The following is a 22447-nucleotide window of genomic DNA, read 5'->3' as shown; positions in this document are numbered from 1 at the left end:
CTTCCAAGGAGTAAGCGTGTTTTAATTTCATGGCTGCAATCACCATCTGCAGTGATTTTGGAGCCCAGAAAATTAAAGTTTGACACCGTTTCCACTGTTTCCCCATCTATTTCCCATAAAGTGATGGGACCAGATGACATGATCTTAGTTTTCTGAATTTTGAGCTTTAAGCCAACTTTTTCACTCTCCTCTTTCACTTTCATCAGGAGGCTTTTTAGTTCCTCTTCATTTTGTGCCATAAGGGTGGTGTCATCTGCATATCTGAGGTTAATGATATTTCTCCCGGCAATATTGATTCCAGTTTGTGCTTCATCCAGCCCAGCGTTTCTCATGATGTACTCTGCATAGAAGTTAAATAAGCAGGGTGACAATACACAGCCTTGATGTACTCCTTTTCCTATTTGGATTTTCTTTATTATTCAGTTTTCAAAATATCCACCCCACAATTCAGAAGTATTCTCTTCCTAAAAGCTTTGACACCCTCAGGCTGCAAACTTCTGGTTTGGGTAGCCATTTGAGCTCCCATAACACTCTAACTGTCTGTACCATGGCGTTTATCACTCTGTGATTACCTTGATGCATTTGTCTTTCCTACAAGGCTCTGAACCACTAAGTCTGTAGTTTCTAGTCCCCCAGGGCCTAATAAACTGCCTGGCATATGATAGCTATTCAATAAATGAAAACTACAAAGCTGTATATAAAGTCTAGCAAAAGTAGTTCAGAGGCTTACTATAATATATATTAAGGCACAGTAGATTATCAGCATGTTTATCTCTTCTCCCAAGACATTTTTTTTTCCAAATATAGCATCTTAGTAAGAATACAGTTACCATAGCCAAAATACTGCAGTAAGTGTAGAGAATGATGTAATTTCCTTCATCAGACATTTATTCCTTCTAAAAATAAAATCTTTAAGCTTATTTCTCAGTTCTTCTTTACTGAGCACTGTATTTCTTGGGTGTTGTCAAAGAAAATACAGTACATTGAAAAGCAAGAATGACCCAGAAAATTGGGTCAAGGAAGGTTTTGGAAGGTTTTTTCCAGGTAAAATATGAATTTTTCATAGCTTTGGTACCCCCACACATTGCAATATTAATGCCCATTTACCACTTGTTTAAATGCTTTTATTAAAATTATTTTTCTGTTTTCTTGTATGGTTACCTCTTCCTTTCTCCTCCGATCAATCACATTATTCTTCACCCTATTCTTTAGAGAATGTTATGGTGTGCCAACTAAATTTCCCTAGCCCTTTCAGGACTAAATTTCCCTAGCCCTTTCAGGACTAAAGCACTTACCGTTTCAGTGGTTGGGAATGTTGATGGTTGATGCTCACAGCTCAAGCCTGCTTTTTAAGGATCACCTTCAGCAGAGCTACAGTTATATCACACCTCCTTTTTGGTGACAGTCCACATCCAAACATGGAGGGTTAGCCAACATGTAGGGTTAGGTGGGGGAAGGCAAATAGAGAATGTAGAGCAAAAAGACTTCCTTGGTCCAGTTGGAAATGACTATGCAGGAATATCCCAGCTCCAGAGGTCTCAACTGACCCGCTCTTGTGATTGCAGCCTAGCCCAGTCTTTGCCTCAGCTTAATCTACTATACTATCCTTCATTTCCCTTCAATGGTTGACTCTGAGACCACTCCTACATAAACTTCCTGCACTCCATTTTCTATCTCAGAGTCTGCTTTCTGGGGAACCAATAAGAACCCTCAAGAAGGAGCTCATGTAAATAAGCTAATATGAATTCTTCCATGCTTCCTTCCATGACTGTCTCATATGGGCAAATAAATATACATATATAATATATTATAAATATATGATTTTTGCTTTTTAAAATGAGATCTTATTATAAATTCCTTAATTTCCCCATTCAAAAGCACTATTATACCTATTAATATATATAGGTATTAATACTTATATAGGTTTAGATTTCCTCTAGGCAATTTGTATTGCTCCAAAGCTTTAGTACATTCTTTTAGCAGGTAAATAATATTCTAAGGTATTGTTGTTGTTTAGCCACTAAATAAAGTCTGATTCTTTTGTGATCCCATGGATTGTAGCTCACCAGGCTCCTCTGTCCATGGGATTTTCCAGGCAAGAATACTAGACTGGATTGCCATTTCCTTCTCCAAGGGATCTTCCCAACCCATCAGTTCAGTTCAGTCACTCAGTCATGTCCGACTCTTTGTGATCCCATGAACAGCAGCACGCCAGGCCTCCCTGTCCATCACCAACTGCCAGAGTCCACCCAAACCCGTGTCCATTGAGTCAGTGATGCCACCCAACCATCTCATCCTCTGTCGTCCCCTGCTCCTCCTGCCTGACTCAATCTTTCCCAGCACCAGGGTCTTTTCCAGTGAGTCAGCTCTTCATATCAGGTGACCAAAGTATTGAAGTTTCAGCTTCAATATCAGCCCTTCCAATGATCTCCTTCAGAATGGACTGTTTGGATCTCCTTGCAGTCCAAGGGACTCTCAAGTGTCTTCTCCAACACCATAGTTCAAAAGCATCAATCTTCGGTGATCAGCTTTCTTTATAGTCCAATTCTCACATCCATACATGACCACTGGAAAAACCATACCCTTGATTAGACGGACCTTTGTTGATAAAGTAATGTCTCTGCTTTTTAATATGCTGTCTAAGTTGGTCATAACTTTCCTTCCAAGGAGTAAGCGTGTTTTAATTTCATTGCTGCAATCAACATCTGCAGTGATTTTGCAGCCCAGAAAAATAAAGTCAGCCACTCTTTCCACTGTTTCCCCATCTATTTGCCACGAAGTGATGGGACTGGATGCCATGATCTTAGTTTTCTGAATGTTGAGCTTTACACCAACTTTTTGACTCTCCTCTTTCACTTTCATCAAGAGGCTCTTTAGTTCAGGGTCAAACCAAATCCTCCTGCATCCAGGAAGATTCTTTACCACCAAGCCACCAGGAAAGCCCATTCCATGGTATAGACATATAATAATATATTCAATCACTCATCTTTGGATGGGGACCCACAGTCTTACAGTACTTTTATTTTGGTTTCCATGAAAAGTGCTGGAGTGGATATTATTGTACATATCATATCATATGCACTTCTATTTCTGTAGGATAGATTTCTAAAGGTGGCACTAGGTTCAGTATGTATATACTTTTTTCAAATATATATTGCAGATTTATTTTCAAAACTGTATAAAATTAACACTAATGCAGAAGAGAACTTATGAAGTGATTCTATATATTTCAATTTTACATGCTTCTTTCTTGCCCTCTACTATAGCCAAGTGATTTTGTATGAAACTTCTTTTTCAGGGTGAAAATATAGAAAGGTCCCCAAAACACTCTTTAACAAGTTTTTAACAGCTAACAAAACATGTAAACTATCTTTTTATTTTTTTATTTTTATTGGAGTGCAGTTGATTTACAATATTGTATTAGTTTCAGGTGTACAGCATAAATCAGTTACACATATACACATCTCCCATCTTTTAAGATTATTTTCCCATGTGAAAATACCTTTTTAAAAGCAAAAGTACTGTTTTCAATGTAGGGCAAGTCCAGATTTATTTTAAATTAGTATTAAAACAGAATTAGAGGCTATCAATCTATTTAATATTATCTGAAACAATTTCTTTTTTTACTCAGACTCTCTTAAATGTAGTATAATGTATTCAACCTCTTTTCCCCAGAAATTGGTATTATAAAGTATCTATATGTGTTCAAAATTCAGTGATAACCAGTAAGAAGTTTTAGAACCAGAGATTTCTCAGGATCCTGGAAATAAATGTTAGTTTTTAAAAGCAAAAAACAATATACAACTTATCATATTCAAATTTTAAATGCATTCAGGTGCAAGGTTAACTAAATGTTACCCTCCATGATTTCAAAAGCAAATCATTATGGAAATTTAAAAATACAAGATAAAACTATTAAGTTCTTAAGTGAACTTCTCATGACATTTAAAAAAAGAATGTACATTACACAAAATTCAACTATTGTACCATTTGAAAATTTGTTGTGATTTGCAAGGAAAACAGTTTTCCTCATTGTTTTAGATAAATTAGAAGTTAATGAACTAACTATTCCAGTATAGCATTATCATAAATAAATACAAATCTATGATGAGAGTTAATCAAATTGAGTTGAACAATACATTTTCCCAAGTATATTTTGCGCAAAACCACAGGCTGAGAAGTAATTATTTTTATGCATGGCACTTGACATTTTCAACTTGAAAAACATTTCATCTAGTAAAGTCAATACTTTTTGTAAGCACAACCTATTGGTTGTTAATGTTAGGACACCATCTTGTGGATAAGGCATCTAATTTGGAAACCTGTCTATCTGAAATCACTTACAAAGCAAAAGGTAAAAAAATTTCTAAGTATCACAGAAACAAATCCATAGCTTTATCTTTATTTTATTACCATGTTTGCACAAAATAAACATGTTTATTAGCATGTTTGAATACTAGGAAAAGAATACTGAATAATTTTTACCAAAAAAGTATTTTTCCCTGTGTATATCAGCTACAAACCAAATGCTATATTTCAAAATAGCTATATGTTATCAAGGCATTTTAACGAAAAAAAATTTTCAGAGAATTAATGAAATCTGTATTAGTGAAGGTTATTTTTATATAATTATAATTTAGTGCCAAACACTTCTGGGTTTCATATGGTCAATATTGATAAAGATGTCTGAGGTATAGTGAAAGTGAAAGTGACTCAGTCATGTTCCTCTGTCCATGGAATTGTCCAGGCAAAGATACTGGAGTGGGTTGCCATTCCCTTCTCCAGGGGATCTTCTCAACCCAGGGATCAAACCCTGGTCTCAAGCATTGCTGGCAGATTCTGTACTGTCTGAGCCACCAGGAAGAGTTTCCATATGAGGTATACTCAGTTCAGTTCAGTTCAGTCGCTCAGTCGTGTCTGACTCTTTGCGACCCCGTGAACCGCAACATGCCAGGCCTCCTGGTAATCATCAATTACCAGAGTTCACCCAAACCCATGTCCATAGAGTCAGTGATGCCATCCAACCATCTCATCCTCTGTCATCCCCTGCTCCTCCTGCCCTCAATCTTTCCCAACATCAGGGTCTTTTCAAATGAGTCAGCTCTTCGCATGAGGTGGCCAAAGTATTGGAGTTTCAGCTTCAACATCAGTCATTTCAAGGAACACCCAGGACTGGTCTCCTTTAGGATGGACTGCTTGGATCTCCTTGCAGTCCAAGGGACTCTCAAGAGTCTTCTCCAACACCACAGTTCAAAAGCATCATTCTTCAGTGCTCAGCTTTCTTCACAGTCCAACTCTCACATCCATACATGACCACTGGAAGAACCATAGCCTTGACTAGACGGACCTTTGTTCACAAAGTAATGTCTCTGCTTTTTAATATGCTGTCTAGGTTGGTCATGACTTTCCTTCCAAGGAGTAAGCGTCTTTTAATTTCATGGCTACAATCACCATCTGCAGTGATTCTGGAGCCCAGAAAAATAAAGTCAGCCACTCTTTCCACTGTTTCCCCATCTATTTGCCATGAAGTGATGGGACTTGATGCCATGATCTTCGTTTTCTGAATGTTGAGCTTTAAGCCAACTTTTTCACTCTCCTCTTTCACTTTCATCAAGAGGCTCTTTAGTTCTTCTTCACTTTCTGCCATAAGGGTGGTGTCATCTGCATATCTGAGGTTATTGATATTTCTCCCGGCAATCTTGATTCCAGCTCTTGCTTCCTCCAGCCCAGCATTTCTCATGATGTACTCTGCATAGAAGTTAAATAAGCAGGGTGACAATATACAGCCTTGACGTACTCCTTTTCCTATTTGGAACCAGTCTGCTGTTCCATGTCCACTTCTAACTGTTGCTTCCTGACCTGCATACAGGTTTCTCAAGAGACAGGTCAGGTGGTCTGGTATTCCCATCTGCTTCAGAATTTTCCACAGTTTATTGTGATCCACACAGTCAAAGGCTTTGGCATAGTCAATAAGGTAGAAATAGATGTTTTTCTGGAACTCTCTTGCTTTTTCCATGATCCAGAGGATGTTGGCAATTTGATCTCTGGTTCCTCTGCCTTTTCTAAAACTAGCTTGACTATCTGGAAGTTCATGGTTCACATATTACTGAAGCCTGGCTTGGAGAATTTTAATCATTACTTTACTAGCGTGTGAGATGAATGCAATTGTGCAGTAGTTTGAGCATTCTTTGGCATTGCCTTTCTTTGGGATTGGAATGAAAACTGACCTTTTCCAGTCCTGTGGCCACTGCTGAGTTTTCCAAATTTGCTAGGATATTGAGTGTAGCACTTTCACACCATCATCTTTCAGGATTTGAAGTAGTTCCACTGGAATGCCATCACTTCCACTAGCTTTGTTCATAGTGACGCTTTCTAAGGCCCATTTGACTTCACATTCCAGGATGTCTGGCTCTAGGTGAGTGATCACACCATCATGATTATCTGGTTCGTAAAGATCTTTTTTGTACAGTTCTTCTGTGTATTTTTGCCACTTCTTCTTAATATCGTCTGCTTCTGTTAGGTCCCTACCATTTCTGTCCTTTATTGAACCCATTTTTGCGTGAAATGTTCCCTTGGTATCTCTAATTTTCTGGAAGAGATATCTAGTCTTTCCCATTCTATTGTTTTCCTCTATTTCTTTGCATGGATCACCAAGGAAGGCTTTCTTATCTCTCCTTGCTTTCTTTGGAACTCTGCATTCAAATGGGTATATCTTTCCTTTCCTCCTTTGCTTTTCACTTAAGAATCTCAAATATCAAATTGGTTTTCTCCTTAAAATGTATTAACATTTACATTAGCCTCACTAAAATCAAAAAGTCTTTAATACTTATAGGAATATTGATTCAATAGGACTTTATGAAAGAGAAATAGATTATCAGAGCATAGTGTCTGGAGGGCTGGGCACTATTTCTGGAACAGCCAACCACCTTGGACAAATCAATTCACTTATTTTGTCTTAGTTATCACAGCTGACAAAAGGAATAATGGCAGCTTAACCAGACAGTATTTGCAAAGGTATAAAACACTTTCACAAAACACTATGTGTAAAATTTCTTTCTTGTCACTAAGTCATGTCTGACTCTTTTGTGATCCCCTGGACTATAGCCCTCCAGGCTCCTCTGTCCATGGGGATCTCCAGGCAAGAATACTGGAGAGGGTTGCCATTTCCTTCTCTAGGGGATCTCCTGACCTAGGGGTTGAATCCATGTCTCCTGCATCATCAGGCAGATTCTTTACCACTGAGCCACCAGGGAAGCCCCAAATTTCTTTGTCCACCATAATATAGGAAGTGAAAAGAGTAATGGGTCCAATTTATTCTTGTTTTCAAGCCCTGACCCTGACAGCTGGTTTCTTTAGCACTTTAAAAAATGACGTTGATCACCCCTACACTCTCCCAACATATTTTCTTTTTTCCTTTCCATAAGGTTTTTTTGGGCAGGGTCTAAAAAAAACTTATATAAACCATCTTGGCTAACACATCAGCCATGTGACTTGGGGAAAGCAATTACACCTGCTTAATGGTGAAGGGATTTAAAATTCAGGTCTGAGTTTGAAATCTGACTTCTTTACTTACCAGTTGTGTTGCTTTGGGTAAATTATAGAGCTCTCTCTGTTTTCTCATTTTCTTGAAAGGGTTCTGAAGAGTGTTACTTTAAAGTGTGTAAAGCATTTACCACAGTGATTGAATTGTGTCAAGTGGGATATGGCAAAAAATGAAAGTTTATCAGAATTATTATAAACGAATACTATTTAATTTGACCTTTCCCCAAACTTGAAAATAAGCCAGAGCATATCCATCATTCACAATATTTGTAAAAGAAATAATGCTGTTCTGCACTAATGGCCACAGAATATCTGGTCCAAAATGCTACTTTGATGGAGTCTGAATTGATTTCCTCTAAATGGCTGAAGTTTTAAAACAATTTGTAATTTCCCTCCTGCACCACAGTACAGAAAACAGTACCTTCAACTCTTGGAAAGCCTTAAATCTCCACAGATCATTAGTCTATAATGAAAATAATTAATTATAATCTTTGACTTACAAAGGTGACTTACCTTTCCTGTAATGGATTTGAAGCTGCTTCAGTTAATGTAGGGTCAAGGTTCAACAAACTGCAGACGGTTCAAATAGTTTAGTTACAAAGGTGATCAGATGTCTTGGTGATGGAACCAGAGAAAAGCCCTTGGTCTCTCTTATTGCTGTTGTGCAATCCTTTAAAAAGCAAAAATGCCAATTGGCTATTTTGGAAATTTGATAAAGCGTTGTTTGTAGCAACATATGTGACTATTAACTTATTGAACTAAAAATGCAGTTAACTAAAACAAAAGCATTTAACAAATGGACAAAAAGACATCTCAGGAAGTAGTCAATAAGGCACTCATCATCCTTTATTTTCTTTTCTAAATTAGTTTCTGAACTTCCTTTCTGGGTCAGCGCTCAATTCTCAATATTTCTCTTAATTCTACCTTATCAATCAGGATTAATAATGACTGCACTAGGCCATCTTATACTAGATTTTATTCTGAATTTAAAAGTTGGGGACAAATCAAGATAGTCCAGATCAGATCAGATCAGTCGTTCAGTCGTGTCCGACTCTTTGCGACCCCATGAATTGCAGCACGCCAGGCCTCCCTGTCCATCACCAACTCCCGGAGTTCACTCAGACTCACATCCATCAAGTCAGTGATGCCATCCAGCCATCTCATCTTCTGTCGTCCCCTTCTCCTCTTGCCCCCAATCCCTCCCAGCATAGAGTCTTTTCCAAAGAGTCAACTCTTCACATGAGGTGGCCAAAGTACTGGAGTTTCAGCTTTAGCATCATTCCTTCCAAAGAAATCCCAGGGCTGATCTCCTTCAGAATGGACTGGTTGGATCTCCTTGCAGTCCAAGGGACTCTCAAGAGTCTTCTCCAACACCACAGTTCAAAAGCATCAATTCTTCGGCGCTCAGCCTTCTTCACAGTCCAACTCTCACATCCATACATGACCACGGGAAAAACCATAGCTTGACTAGACAGACCTTTGTTGGCAAATATCTCTGCTTTTGAATATGCTATCTAGGTTGGTCATAACTTTCCTTCCAAGGAGTAAGTGTCTTTTAATTTCATGGCTGCAGTCACCATCTGCAGTGATTTTGGAGCCCAGAAAAATAAAGTCTGGCACTGTTTCCACTGTTTCCCCATCTATTTCCCATGAAGTAATGGGACCGGATGCCATGATCGTCATTTTCTGAATGTTGAGCTTTAAGCCAACTTTTTCACTCTCCACTTTCACTTTCATCAAGACGCTTTTTAGTTCCTCTTCACTTTCTGCCATAAGGGTGGTGTCATCTGCATATCTGAGGCGATTGATATTTCTCCCGGCAATCTTGAATCCAGCTTGTGTTTCTTCCAGTCCAGCGTTTCTCATGATGTACTCTGCATATAAGTTAAATAAACAGGGGGACAATATATAGCCTTGACGAACTCCTTTTCCTATTTGGAACCAGTCTGTTGTTCCATGTCCAGTTCTAACTGTTACTTCCTGACCTGCATACAAATTTCTCAATAGGCAGATCAGGTGGTCTGGTATTCCCATCTTTTGAAGAACTTTCCACAGTTGATTGTGATCCACACAGTCAAAGGCTTTGGCATAGTCAATAAAGTAGAAATAGATGGTTTTCTGGAACTCTCTTGCTTTTTCCATGATCCAGTGGTTGTTGGCAATTTGATCTCTGGTTCCTCTGCCTTTTCTAAAACCAGCTTGAACATCTGGAAGTTCACGGTTCACATATTGCTGAAGCTTGACTTGGAGAATTTTGAGCATTGCTTTACTAGCATGTGAGATGAGTGCCATTGTGCGGTAGTTTGAGCATTCTTTGGCATTGCCTTTCTTTGGGATTGGAATGAAAACTGACCTTTTCCAGTCCTGTGGCCACTGCTGAGTTTTCCAAATTTGCTGGCATATTGAGTGCAACACTTTCACAGCATCATCTTTCAGGATTTGGAATAGCTCAACTGGAATTCCATCACCTCCACTAGCTTTGTTTGTAGTGATGCTTTCTAAGGCCCACTTGACTTCACATTCCAGGATGTCTGGCTCTAGGTCAGTGATCACACCATCGTGATTATCTGGGTCGTGAAGATCTTTTTTGTACAGTTCTTCTGTGTATTCTTGCCTTCTCTTCTTAATATCTTCTGCTTCTGTTAGGTCCATACCATTTCTGTCCTTTATCGAGCCCATCTTTCTATGAAATGTTCCTTTGGTATCTCTGATTTTCTTGAAGAGATCCCTAGTCTTTCCCATTCTGTTGTTTTCCTCTATTTCTTTGCATTGATCGCTGAAGAAGGCTTTCTTATCTCTTCTTGCTATTCTTTGGAACTCTGCATTCAGATGTTTATATCTTTCCTTTTCTCCTTTGCTTTTTGCTTCTCTTCTTTTCACAGCTAGTCCAAGCAACAAAAAACCTAGGATTCCATCAAATTCAGAGCCCTTATATATAAGTTCAGCATTTACCCTGTATGGAAAAAACCTGATTTTTTTTATGTTCACAGAAATATAAACATCTTTTTTCATATTTACGCTAGAGGATTTATTGCATACATAATATTTGAACTCATTTGAATTACCTTTCATTTCATGTTTTTCTCAATAACAATTGGATCACATTATTCACACTCAAAAATATTGAAGGTATATATAGTACAGGGATATAGTTTCAAATTCTTTTCAAAAATAGGTGTATTTAATTCAAAATTCCATGACATATTCTGTTATGTCCCCATCTCTACCCTTTGAAAATCATTATCCTACCATGTTAGCATTATGCTGAGCTATAATAGGTATTTAATATAGATTTGTGGATTTCATAAGGACTTTCTGTTAATCTATTGCTTTCATGCCAATCTTAGATTTCTTTCTTCCTGTAACAAAATGTGCCTATCATACATCTCATAGAAAAGAGTCATGTGTTTCAATATGCTATATTTTAAGGTAATTCCTAATATATATTTTCATAATTTCAAATATTAGCATTTTTGAGGCTTGGTTATAATATTTTTTAAATTATACTTTTATATACTCATACTATATATTTAACAACTTTTCAAATGAAATCAATAGTGTTTTCTACCATGAGCTGATTCACTGACAGCAAAGAACTGGGAGAACTATTTCGCATATTACATTATTGCTTTCAGTTGAGTCCAGATTGATCCAGTGCGTTTATGGTAAGAATTCATTGAAATCAATGGAGCTGAGCACAGATTAAAAATGTTCCATTGCTTTCTAAGAAGTGCAGTGATAAATGTTATTATATTTAATATCAGGAGAGTCTTTCACCTCCCACCTCCCTACAACTTGTACACTGTTTTTAACCCAAGACAATATGATAGCTTTTCTTGTTTTCATGAAATATTTCTGAAATGTGTTGCACAGAAAGCTAAGTTCTAGTTAAGAGTGCCAGATGATGTAACTACTATTGCTATAAATAGTAGTTACAATCAAAGAAATAAATTGAAAATATCTTATCATTTACTTTTTAATTGAGTTTCTTATAAATTGACAATGCTACCATTTCACTTGTGTACTACAACTGAGATAATATTACAAGACTATTGTTAGAGGGAAAAAAAGCAAGTCTAAGTTGTTTTTTCTCCAGTCCTGGTTATGTGTTATATTGAGTTGTTCATCCACCTGATATACCTTTTCCTGGTGACAGAGTACATGCATTGATATCTAGAAATTGGTTGAGTGACAGTATGTACTGGGTTGGCCAAAAGCTTCCTTTGGTTTTTAAGTTAAAATAAAAGACATATTTTTTTTTCATTTTCACCAAGAACTTTATTGAACAATGTATTCACCATTTTGTTCCACTACGTTTTTCCATTTTTCAGCTAATTTCAGGACTCCATCTTCCCAAAGCTTTTTCTTTTTGAGCAAAGTACATTTCAGATGCCTTTTACAGTCTTCCAGGAAATTGAAATGTTTTCCATTAAGAGAATTTTGTAAAGACAGAAATAAATGGATATCTGATGGTCCAGTGTCTGGTGAATACAGTGGATGAATCAGAACTTCCCAGCCAAGCTTAACAGTTTTTGCCTGGTCATCAAAGAAACATGTGGTCTTGCATTGTCCTGATGGGAGACAATGCGTTTTCTGTTGACTAATTATGGATGCTTTTCATCAAGTGCTGCTTTCAGTTGATCTAATTAGGAACAGGACTTGTTGGAATTTATGCTTTGGTTTTCCAGAAGGAGCCCATTATAGGCACACCCTTCCAATCCTACCATATACACAACATCACTTCCTTTGGATGAAGACTGGCCTTTGGTGTGGTTGGTGGTGCTTCATTTTACTTGCCCCACAATCTCTTCCACTCCACATTAATGTACAGTATCCACTTTTCATTGCCTGTCACCATTTGTTTTAAAAGCAGAACATTTTCATTATGTTTAATTAGAGAATAACGTGGGAATATGGTCAAAAGGGGTTTTTTTTTTTCACTTAATTTATGTGGAACCCAAACATCAAAGCAATTAACATAACCAAGCTGGTGCAAATGATTATAAACATTTGATTTGGATATTTTGAGTGTGTTGGTTATCTCCCATGGAACACTGATTGTTCTCAATTAATGTCTCAATTTGATCGCTATCAACTTCAACTGGCCTACTAGACCATGGAGCATTATCCAGTGAGAAATCTCCAGTATGAAATTTTGCAAACCACTTTTGACACATTTGATCAGTCACAGCACATTTTCCACACACTGCACAAATCTCTTTTGTGCTTCAGCTGTGTTTTTGCCTTTCTTAAAATAATAAAGCATAAGCCAAAAATGTTGCTTTTTTCTTCCATCTTCAATATCAAAATGGCTACATACAAATTCACCAATTTGTTTTTGCATGCTGATTTGACAGCTGTCACAATACAAAATTGTTTTGAATAAGTTCAGTTGGACATCTAATCACTACTAGAGCTATCTAGAAAAAAAAACTGAATGAACCTTTTGGCCAACCCAATAATTAGAGAGTAATCAAAAGAGGAAAGTTCTCTGCAAAAGTGTCTGGTTGACATAATGCTAAAGTTAGCCACTTTGACATACTGAGCATCACAGTCGAACAAAATTAGGAGACAAAATTGGCTATAATTTATTGAACTAAGCACTCTTTTATATGTATGAAGATGCTCATCACAAGAGGAAAAGATAAAGCCCAGCAATATAATGAAGTGTCAAAGAATCACTGACTACAGATATTTTAACTGAAAATAGCTTTAAATATCATCTTGTCTTAATATGTTGACCACTCAGCTTTTGTTCAAGTGAAGCAAAACAATAAAATTCATGGCTGATCAATTGGAAAGAGAGAAATGTTTTAAGGACAGGTATTTAGAAACAACATTAAAAAAAAAAAAAAAAACAAGGACTACATACATTTAAAATGTTACAGTATTGTTTTAAGAGAAAGAATTTTTTTAAATATGTATTGAATCTCAAGTCAATAATAAGAAACATCAAATCTTATTAATTACATAATTAACAGTTGCAAAATATATTAAACTACAACAGGCACAGATGTAATTTGTATTCAAATTACTTTTTTCATTTTCAAGCTTCAGTAGATTTTACCAGAATTAGTTATAGTTATGATATCGTATCTTGTTATTCCTCTCAAGTCTAACAGAAGTAAAGTAAATGTGGTCCCTTGACTACAGACTTTTGGATTCTAATTCCATTAGGCAAACAACCCAAGTCTGACCAAACATTGTTTATTTTTTTGAAGAAATTTATAATTTTTAATGGAATATAATTGCTTTACAATGCTGTGCTAGCTTCTTCTGTAGAACCACATGAATTAGATTATAGATGGGGAAACTGTGGGAAAAGTGTCAGACTTTATTTTTCTGGGCTCCAAAATCACTACAGATGGTGACTGCAGCCATGAAATTAAAAGACGCTTACTCCTTGGAAGGAAAGTTATGACCAACCTAGATAGCATATTAAAAAGCAGAGACATTACTTTGCCAACAAAGGTTTGTCTAGTCAAGGCTATGGTTTTTCCTGTGGTCATGTATGGATGTAAGAGTTGGACTGTGAAGAAGGCTGAGCGCCGAAGAATTGATGCTTTTGAACTGTGGTGTTGGAGAAGACTCTTGAGAGTCCCTTGGACTGCAAGGAGATCCAACCAGTCCATTCTGAAGGAGATCAGCCCTGGATGTTCTTTGGAAGGAATGATGCTAAAGCTGAAACTCCAGTACTTTGGCCACCTCATGTGAAGAGTTGACTCATTGGAAAAGACTCTATGCTGGGAGGGATTGGGGGCAAGAGGAGAAGGGGACGACAGAGGATGAGATGGCTGGATGGCATCACTGACTCGATGGATGTGAGTCACAGTGAACTCCGGGAGTTGGTGATGGACAGGGAGGCCTGGCATGCTGCAATTCATGGTGTCGCAGAGTCGGACATGACTGAGCGACTGATCTGATCTGATACATATACCTCCCTCCCACCCCTCTATGTCATCACAGAGCACCGATCTGAGTTCCCTGTGCTATATAACAGCATCTCACTAGCTATCTATTTTACCTCACACTGGTCAGAATGGCCATCATCAAAAAATGTACAGATAATAAATTCTGGAGAGGGTGTGAATAAAAAGGAACTTTCTTAACAGTAGTGTGGGAATGTAAATTGACACAACCACTATGGAGAACAGTATGGAGATTCCTTAAAACTCTAAAAATTAAACAACCATATGACCCAGAAATGTCACTCATGGGTGTATACCCTAAAAAAACCATAATTTGCACATACCCCAATGTTCATTGTAGCCCTATTTACAGTAACCAGGACATGGAAGCAACCTAGATGACCAACATTTAAGAGAATCCTTCAAGAAGCCCCATAAAGGAAAATGCAACTCTAGTTTCTAGTATTGTCATACATTGAAAGGGCTTAATCTTGATGCATACTGGACCCAAATAGTATCAGCCAGTGTGGAGAAAATAACTTAGACCATACACAAAAAGAGAGGCTGAGTACAGTTGATAGTATTGGAATAGCTCACCCAATCTCCATGACAACTTCTGTGTGTAGTACTATCATTTTGTTTGGATGTTTACTCTGTTCCCACTGACTGTGGGACACCAATTAAGGGGCCCAAATGGAAGGGGAAAACATAGATTAATCTAGACCATTCAAACATACACAATTACTCTAAGGAACTTAACTCTCTCTGGAATTAAGCTCAGAATCTCAAGAGAAAAGATATGCAGTTGATTTCATTACGAGGTGATGGCATCTTGAACAAACGGCCCATCATTTCCTGCTGCCTCTGGACTCAATATTACCTTTACAAAGATTTAATCCTATAACATTTTTGTCTATGTGGGAGAAACTCCCATATGCATGTGTGCTTAGTCGCTTAGCCATGTCCAGCTCTTTATGATCCCATGGACTGTAGCCCATCAGGCTCCTCTGTCCATGGGATTTTCCAGGAAAGAATACTGGAGTGGGTTGCTCTTTCCTTTATCAGGGATATTCCTGATCTAGGGGTCGAATCCATGTCTCCTGTGTCTCCTGCATTGATAGATGGATTCTTTACCACTGAGCCACCTAGGAAGTCCCATACTCTTCCAATAAATGTTTCCTAGTCTCAATCACTCTTAGATTAGCTCAAATAAGTTTTCTGTTACTTTCATAAAATTATCCCAAGTGTTTCACTGAGAAGCTGGCCTGAGTTTAGAACTGGCCTCAAAATAGAGAGAAGGGATGCTGATAGACAAAGTCAGTGCTCCAACAGCAGTATCAAAGTGATGTGGACTCATTAGTCTTGGTTATGTCAAGGTTTGACATTAAAGGAGATTCATAGCAGGGAAAAATGCACATTGGCAAGAGAACAGATAGCAGGAACTATATTTTTACATAAACAATTGTATTGTCAGTATGGACCAACCAAGCCCTTCAAAATAGTAGGGCATCTAGGAATGAGGATGCTGGGAGTAGGACCCTGAAATAGAGGAAGAGACTGGCAGTTTAGCTGAAGTTTAGCACAGTGGACCAAAGAAGTGGTAGAGCTGGTATGTAGCTCACCCCCCCTTCTCACCTCCCCACCCCCACACAGCTGAACCTGGATTCAGGATAACAGGATTGATTCCAGACTCTCCTTGTTGCTGGGACCAAAGAAATCAATAAGACTTCAACTCTGATCAGGAATGTTCCAAGTGCTGGGCAAAGCTGCACCAGGTCTTTCAACTGGGGTGACTAGGTAGGGCTGGGAAAAGTTGGTTAAACAGCATAAAGATGGTTGGTGAAAAGTGGGAAAAGTCAGTGATACGCTGTGTCTTGAGCTGAAAAAAAAAAGTTTAAATATTTAGTCTACCACACTTCCTTATATTTCATAAGATACTACCTCTATGCATTTGAATATATTCTTCTACTTTCTTTGGATGTCCTTTTCTCTGTTCTTCCATGGTAAAACTGTTGTTTATATATTAGATCCAGCTCAAATGCCATTTATTTTCTAGGAAGCATTCTTGGCTCTTCAAGTGGGTTTATGATAAATTTGTTTTTCAGTCTCTCAGTTGTGCCTGACTCTGTGACCCCGTGAACTACAGCATGCCTGCCTTTCCTGTTCTTCACTATCTCCCAGAGTTTGTTCAAATTCACTTCCATTGAGTCGATGCCATCCAATGATCTTGTTTCTGTTGTCCCCTTCTCCTCCCACCCTCAATCTTTCCCAGCATCAGGGTCTTTTCAAATGAGTCAGTTCTTCGCATCAAGTGGCCAAAGTATTGGAGTTTCAGCTTCAGCATCCATCCTTTCCATGAATATTCAGGACTGATCTCCTTTAGGATTGACTGGTTTCATCTTGCAGTCCAAGGGACTCTCAAGAGTCTTCTCCAAGGCCACAGTTCAAAAACATCAATTCTTCGGCATTCAGCTTTCTTTACAGTCCAACTCTCACAACCATACATGACTACTGGAAAAGCCATAGCTTTGACTAGACATAGATCTAATTTGAATTAAGTATTTATTTCTCCTACAGGAAGACACGGGCAATTTTGTGAAATGAAAATATCTGCCATATCCATAAACAAGAATTGTCACAGCCATCAGTGATTTCTGGTTCCCCAAACTGTGATCCTGCAGATGCTGCCACTTGATTCATGAGGAGCTAGGCGAATGCAAGATGAGGAGCTGGGAGAATCCAAGAAGCATGGTGATCAAGGAAGCAGGATTGGCCTCAGATAGCTGAAATGCATATGAAAAGAATGAATTCTGTGAGCCCAGAGGCTTGCATCTTCCCATACATAGAATGCCAAATTCCTTAACTTGATACCTGATCTTTGATGTTCAGAGTGCCTGCTTCCTTTGTTGCAAACTTGTATATATCCTGACTTCCCCTCCTGCCTCCTTGGAGCAGTTTTCTCAGAGCTACTGAGATGCTATCTCCCAGGCTTAGAGTCATAAACATTCCCACCAACTAAAATAACTCTTTACTTTCAGGTTGTGACTATATTTTTTAGATGACAATTTCTAATTAATATATGGAGCTATACACTGTGCCCTGTACATCTTAAGCATACAGGAAGTAGTTGCTGAATGAATGATTGCCAAAGTCATGAGAATTAGAGTTCCCTCTCTGACAAGAATTATTTAGATCTCTTTGTAATGTTTCAAATCTTATGAAAAATGCTTCAATGAAAATTATTCTTTATTAGCATCTGAGACATTGCCTTTCTTTATACACAAAGTTAATTCTATAACTGATGGAGAAGAAATCTCCCCCAAATGAGGAGAAAGGTAGGAAAATGGAGAGAAATAGAAGGAAAATGAAGTATATGTCTCAAAACTTAGCAATGAAAATATATTTCCATATTCCTTAGGTAATCCTCTCTGATGCAGAGAAGAAATAGAAAAACATGATACTTTAGTCTGTACTTGGAAAACATGCATAATAAGAACAATGGGGAAAAGTTGCAACAGGGAAGAAAAAGTGCTCTAGTGTTATAAAACCAGCTCCAGGAAAGGGTTGTCTAGATTCTTTGTGGTTGATGATCAGTCTCTACTTTATTCAGATGGCTCTTTATTTCAGATCAAAGGCTTGAAAGTATTTTTTCTGGTCTGATACCTGAAATTCCAGCTTTCAATGCCCACAGTCATGAGCATTATCTTCTTAGAAAAGAATTCTTCCTCAAGAATAAAAAATAATAGGTAGCTTGTGATGCACATACCTGAAAGCATTCCACTTAGAAGTTACTTCTATTTAAAACATAAAATAAAAATATGTTTAAAAGGAATGATTTTTGAATCTTTAAGAGGAATGAATTTTTCATCATTTAGCTTTTTTATTTCTTATCAATATAGAACCAGATTTACCCATAATATAAGTGAATTTCAAAATGCAATTTTAAAATAACCATGACAGCTTGTTCCCCTATAATATAAATATAAGTTCAAGAGACAACAAATAATATAGTCAAGAGAGAATTTGTTTCATAAAATTTCAGATATACTTGGTTTCAACAATTTAAAGTTCTGAGAAATATGTCAATACATAAAGCACATTTGTGCATCTTCTGGAAGACTGGTCTTTTGGAAGAGATCAGACCTTGTTTCTTTTACAAAGATAATCAGAAATATGTCCAAACAATTTTCAATGAGCTTATGAACTTTCAGAAAGTTACAGTCTCTATTCCTGTTTCTTGGGATTTCTTTCCATAGCTTTAACAAACTCAGTACAAGTTACATCCATAAAAAGTATTGGGGTTTACAACCCAACTATGTTGACAAGAATCTAGACCTACATTTTCACTTATCTTACTGAAATCTGACATTATGAAACAGGGACTTAAATTTTTCTATCAAACAATGCTGATTTTATTTATAAGAATGAGAGACTTGATTCAAAAATCAGTAATTTGAAGAATTTCCTTTTTCAAACATCAGGACCTCAAAGCATAAGTACTATATATTAGAGCTCATAAAGTGACAGATAAATTGCATAAACAGTCTTCTTTTCAGTTAGACTTTGTGAAAATTATGTCCAATTAATTACCAAATAATGTTTCTTTCCAAAAAGTTGTATCTAAAATGTAACCTGAGTCATCTAACTTTTTGAAGGAGTGAGCCTAATTAACAAAGGCCCATCCTAATATTGTAGTAAAATTTTTGTCTGATTTATTGCCTATATTTTTATCAGGATGAGTATAATCTTCCATCCAAGTACTAACCAGGCGCAACCATGCTTAGCTTCCGAGCTCAGACACGATCAGGCATGTTCAGTGTGGTCTGGCCATAGACTGGATGAGTATAATCTATAACTCTCCTGGAGCTAGAGCTTCCAATTCAACCACTGCAACCATGACGAGTTCATGACCAATTTTACCCTTGTACTTTGCTGACCACCAGTCCAAAACACTCTCCACAAGAAGATAATGAAAGAAAAAAGAGGCAAAGGATTATTATGGCTGGAAGCAGAAGGTTTTCCAGTTCCTTTGGTATATAGGGCAGTGAAGTCTCAAGGGTTCTTCAAATCAGTACAACAGAGAAGTAAAGTAACAACAACTGAAGGGAATGGGAGCATATCAGATGAAGAGAGCATGATCTTCAGCCTGTGAGGCCATTACACTTGCCCTAAAATCACAAGGGGTGATTTGTTTGGACAATGTGACACAATAAATTGTCAAAGTCACCTGAAAATATACCCAATTCCATCTCTGTTTCTGATGTCTTCAGTTATGATCAAAATTGAAGCAATCTTGCTTAAATAAGAATTCTTTTCACATTGCACTTTACACAAGGCAACAGTGTGTTTATAAACTTTTTATATTGTCAACAGGAAATATACCGAATAACTCAGTGAGCAGTCTCTGTAATTTTGTTAGTTATAAAAAAGAGAACATTGATTTTTTTTTGTAAATTAATTTAATTGGAGGCTAATTGCTTTACAATATTGTAGTGATTTTTGCCATACATTGACATGAATCAGCCATGGGTGTACATATGTCCCCCATCCTGAACCCCCCTCCCACCTCCCTCCCCATCCCATCCCTAAGGGTCTTCCCAGTGAAATGGCCCTGAGTGCCCTGTCTCATGCCTTGAACCTGGACTGGGGATTTATTTCACATATGGTAATATACATCTTTCAATGCTCTCTCAAATCACTCCACCTTCGCTTGCCCCCACAGAGTCCAAAAGTCTGTTCTTTACATCTGTGTCTCTTTTGTTGTCTTGCATATAGGGTCATCATTACCATCTTCTAAATTCCATATATATGTGTTAATATACTGTATTGGTGTTTTTCTTTCTGGCTTACTTCATTCTGTATAATAGATTCCAGTTTCATTCACCTCATTAGAACTGACTCAAATGCGTTCTTTTTAATAGCTGAGTAATATTCCATTGTGTATATGTACCACAGCTTTCTTATCCATTCATCTGCTGATGGACATCTAGGTTGTTTCCATGTCCTAGCTATTGTAAACAGTGCTGCAATGAACATTGGGGTACACATGTCTCTTTCAATTCTGGTTTCCTTGGTGTGTATGCCCAGCAGTGGGATTGCTGGGTCGTTTGGGAGTTCTACTTCATTTTTTAAGGAATCTCCACACTGTTCTCCATAGTGGCTGTACCACTTTGCATTCCCACTTTACATTCCCAGCAGTGTAAGAGGGTTCCCTTTTCTCCACACCCTCTCCAGCATTTATTGTTTGTAAACTTTTTGATAGTAGCCATTCTGACTGATGTGAGATGGTACCTCATTGTGGTGTTGATTTGCATTTCTCTGATAATATGTGATGTTGAGCATCTTTTCATGTGTTTGTTAGCCATCTGTATATCTTATTTAGAGAAATGTCTGTTTAGTGCTTTGGCCCATTTTTTTGATTCAGCATTTATTTTTCTGGAATTGAGCTGCATGAGCTGCTTGTATATTTTTGAGATTAAGTCTTTGTCAGTTGCTTCATTTGCTATTATTTTCTCCCATTCTGAAGGCTATCTTTTCACTTTGCTTATAGTTTCCTTCGTTGTGCAAAAGCTTTTAAGTTTAATTAGGTCCCAATAGTTTATTTTTGCTTTTATTTCCATTACTCTGGGAGGTGGGTCATGGAGGATCCTGCTGTGATTTATGTCAGAGAGTGTTTTGCCTATGTATTCCTTTAGGAGTTTTATAGTTTCTGGTCTTAAATTTAGATCTTTAATCAATTTTGAGTTTATTTTTGTGTATGGTGTTAGAAAGCGTTCTAGTTTCATTCTTTTACAAGTGGTTGACTAGTTGTCCCAGCACCACTTGTTAAAGAGATTGTCTTTTCTCCATTGTATATTCTTGCCTCCTTTGTCAAAGATAGGGTGTCCATAGCTGTGTGGATTTATCTCTGGGCTTTCTATTTTGTTCCACTGACCTATATTTCTGTCTTTGTGCCAGTACCATACTGTCTTGATGACTGTAGCTTTGCAGTATAGTCTGAAGTCAGGCGGGTTGATTCCTCCAATTCCATTCTTCTTTTTCAAGATTGCTTTGGCTGTCAAGGTTTTTTGTATTTCCATACAAATTGTGAAATTATTTGTTCTAGTTCTCTGAAAAACACCATTGGTAGCTTGATAGCGCTTGCATTGAATCTATAGATTACTTTGGGTAGTATACTCATTTTCACTATATTGAATCTTCCGATCCATGAATATGGTATATTTTTCCATCTATTTGTGTCATCTTTGATTTCTTTCATCAGTGTTTTATAGCTTTCTATATAGAGGTCTTTTGTTTCTTTAGGTATATTTATTCCTAAGTATTTTATTCTTTTCATTGCAATGGTGAATAGAATTGTTTCCTTAACTTCTCTGTTTTCTCATTGTTAGTGAACAGGAATGCAAGGGATTTCTGTGTGTTAATTTTATATCCTGCAACTTTACTATATTCATTGATTAGCTCTAGTAATTTTCTGGTGGAGTCTTTAGGGTTTTCTTTGTAGAGGATCATGCCATCTGCAAACAGTGAGTTTTACTTCTTCTTTTCCCATCTGGATTCCTTTTATTCCTTTTTCTTCTCTGATTGCTGTGGCTAAAACTTCCAAAACTATGTTGAATAGTAGTGGTGAGAGTGGGCACCCTTGTCTTTGTTCCCAGCTTTAAGGGAAATGTTTTCAATTTTTCACCATTGAAGATAATGTTTGCTGTGGGTTTATCATACATGGCTTTTATTATGTTGAGGTATGCTCCTTCTATGCCTGCTTTCTGTTTTGTTTTGTTTTTTTTTTTTTTCCCTATCATAAATGGATGTTGAATTTTGTCAAAGGCTTTCTCTGCATCTATTGAGATAATCATATGTTTTTTTTTTTTTAAACTTTACATAATTGTATTAGTTTTGCCAAATATCAAAATGAATCCATCACAGGTATACATGTGTTCCCCATCCTGAACCCTCCTCCCTCCTCCCTCCCCATACCATCCCTCTGGGTCGTCCCAGTG

General features: G+C 37.3%; 1 long non-coding RNA gene across 1 annotated transcript in view; it reads right to left on the bottom strand.

Annotated features, from left to right (window-relative positions):
* Positions 1–8076: 8076 nt before the first annotated feature.
* The window catches only part of LOC138988640 (uncharacterized), an 86059-nt gene continuing 71688 nt past the window's right edge, over positions 8077–22447 (bottom strand). The window contains exon 4 of the long non-coding RNA XR_011464911.1: positions 8077–8212. This is a non-coding gene — a long non-coding RNA (uncharacterized lncRNA). The remainder of the gene's footprint in view (positions 8213–22447) is intronic.

Source organism: Bos mutus, chromosome 7 (assembly GCF_027580195.1).
Source record: "Bos mutus isolate GX-2022 chromosome 7, NWIPB_WYAK_1.1, whole genome shotgun sequence".
NCBI lineage: Eukaryota > Metazoa > Chordata > Mammalia > Artiodactyla > Bovidae > Bos > Bos mutus.
The sequence above is the reverse complement of the archived record's forward strand: the minus strand, read 5'-3'. Positions and strand labels throughout refer to the sequence as shown.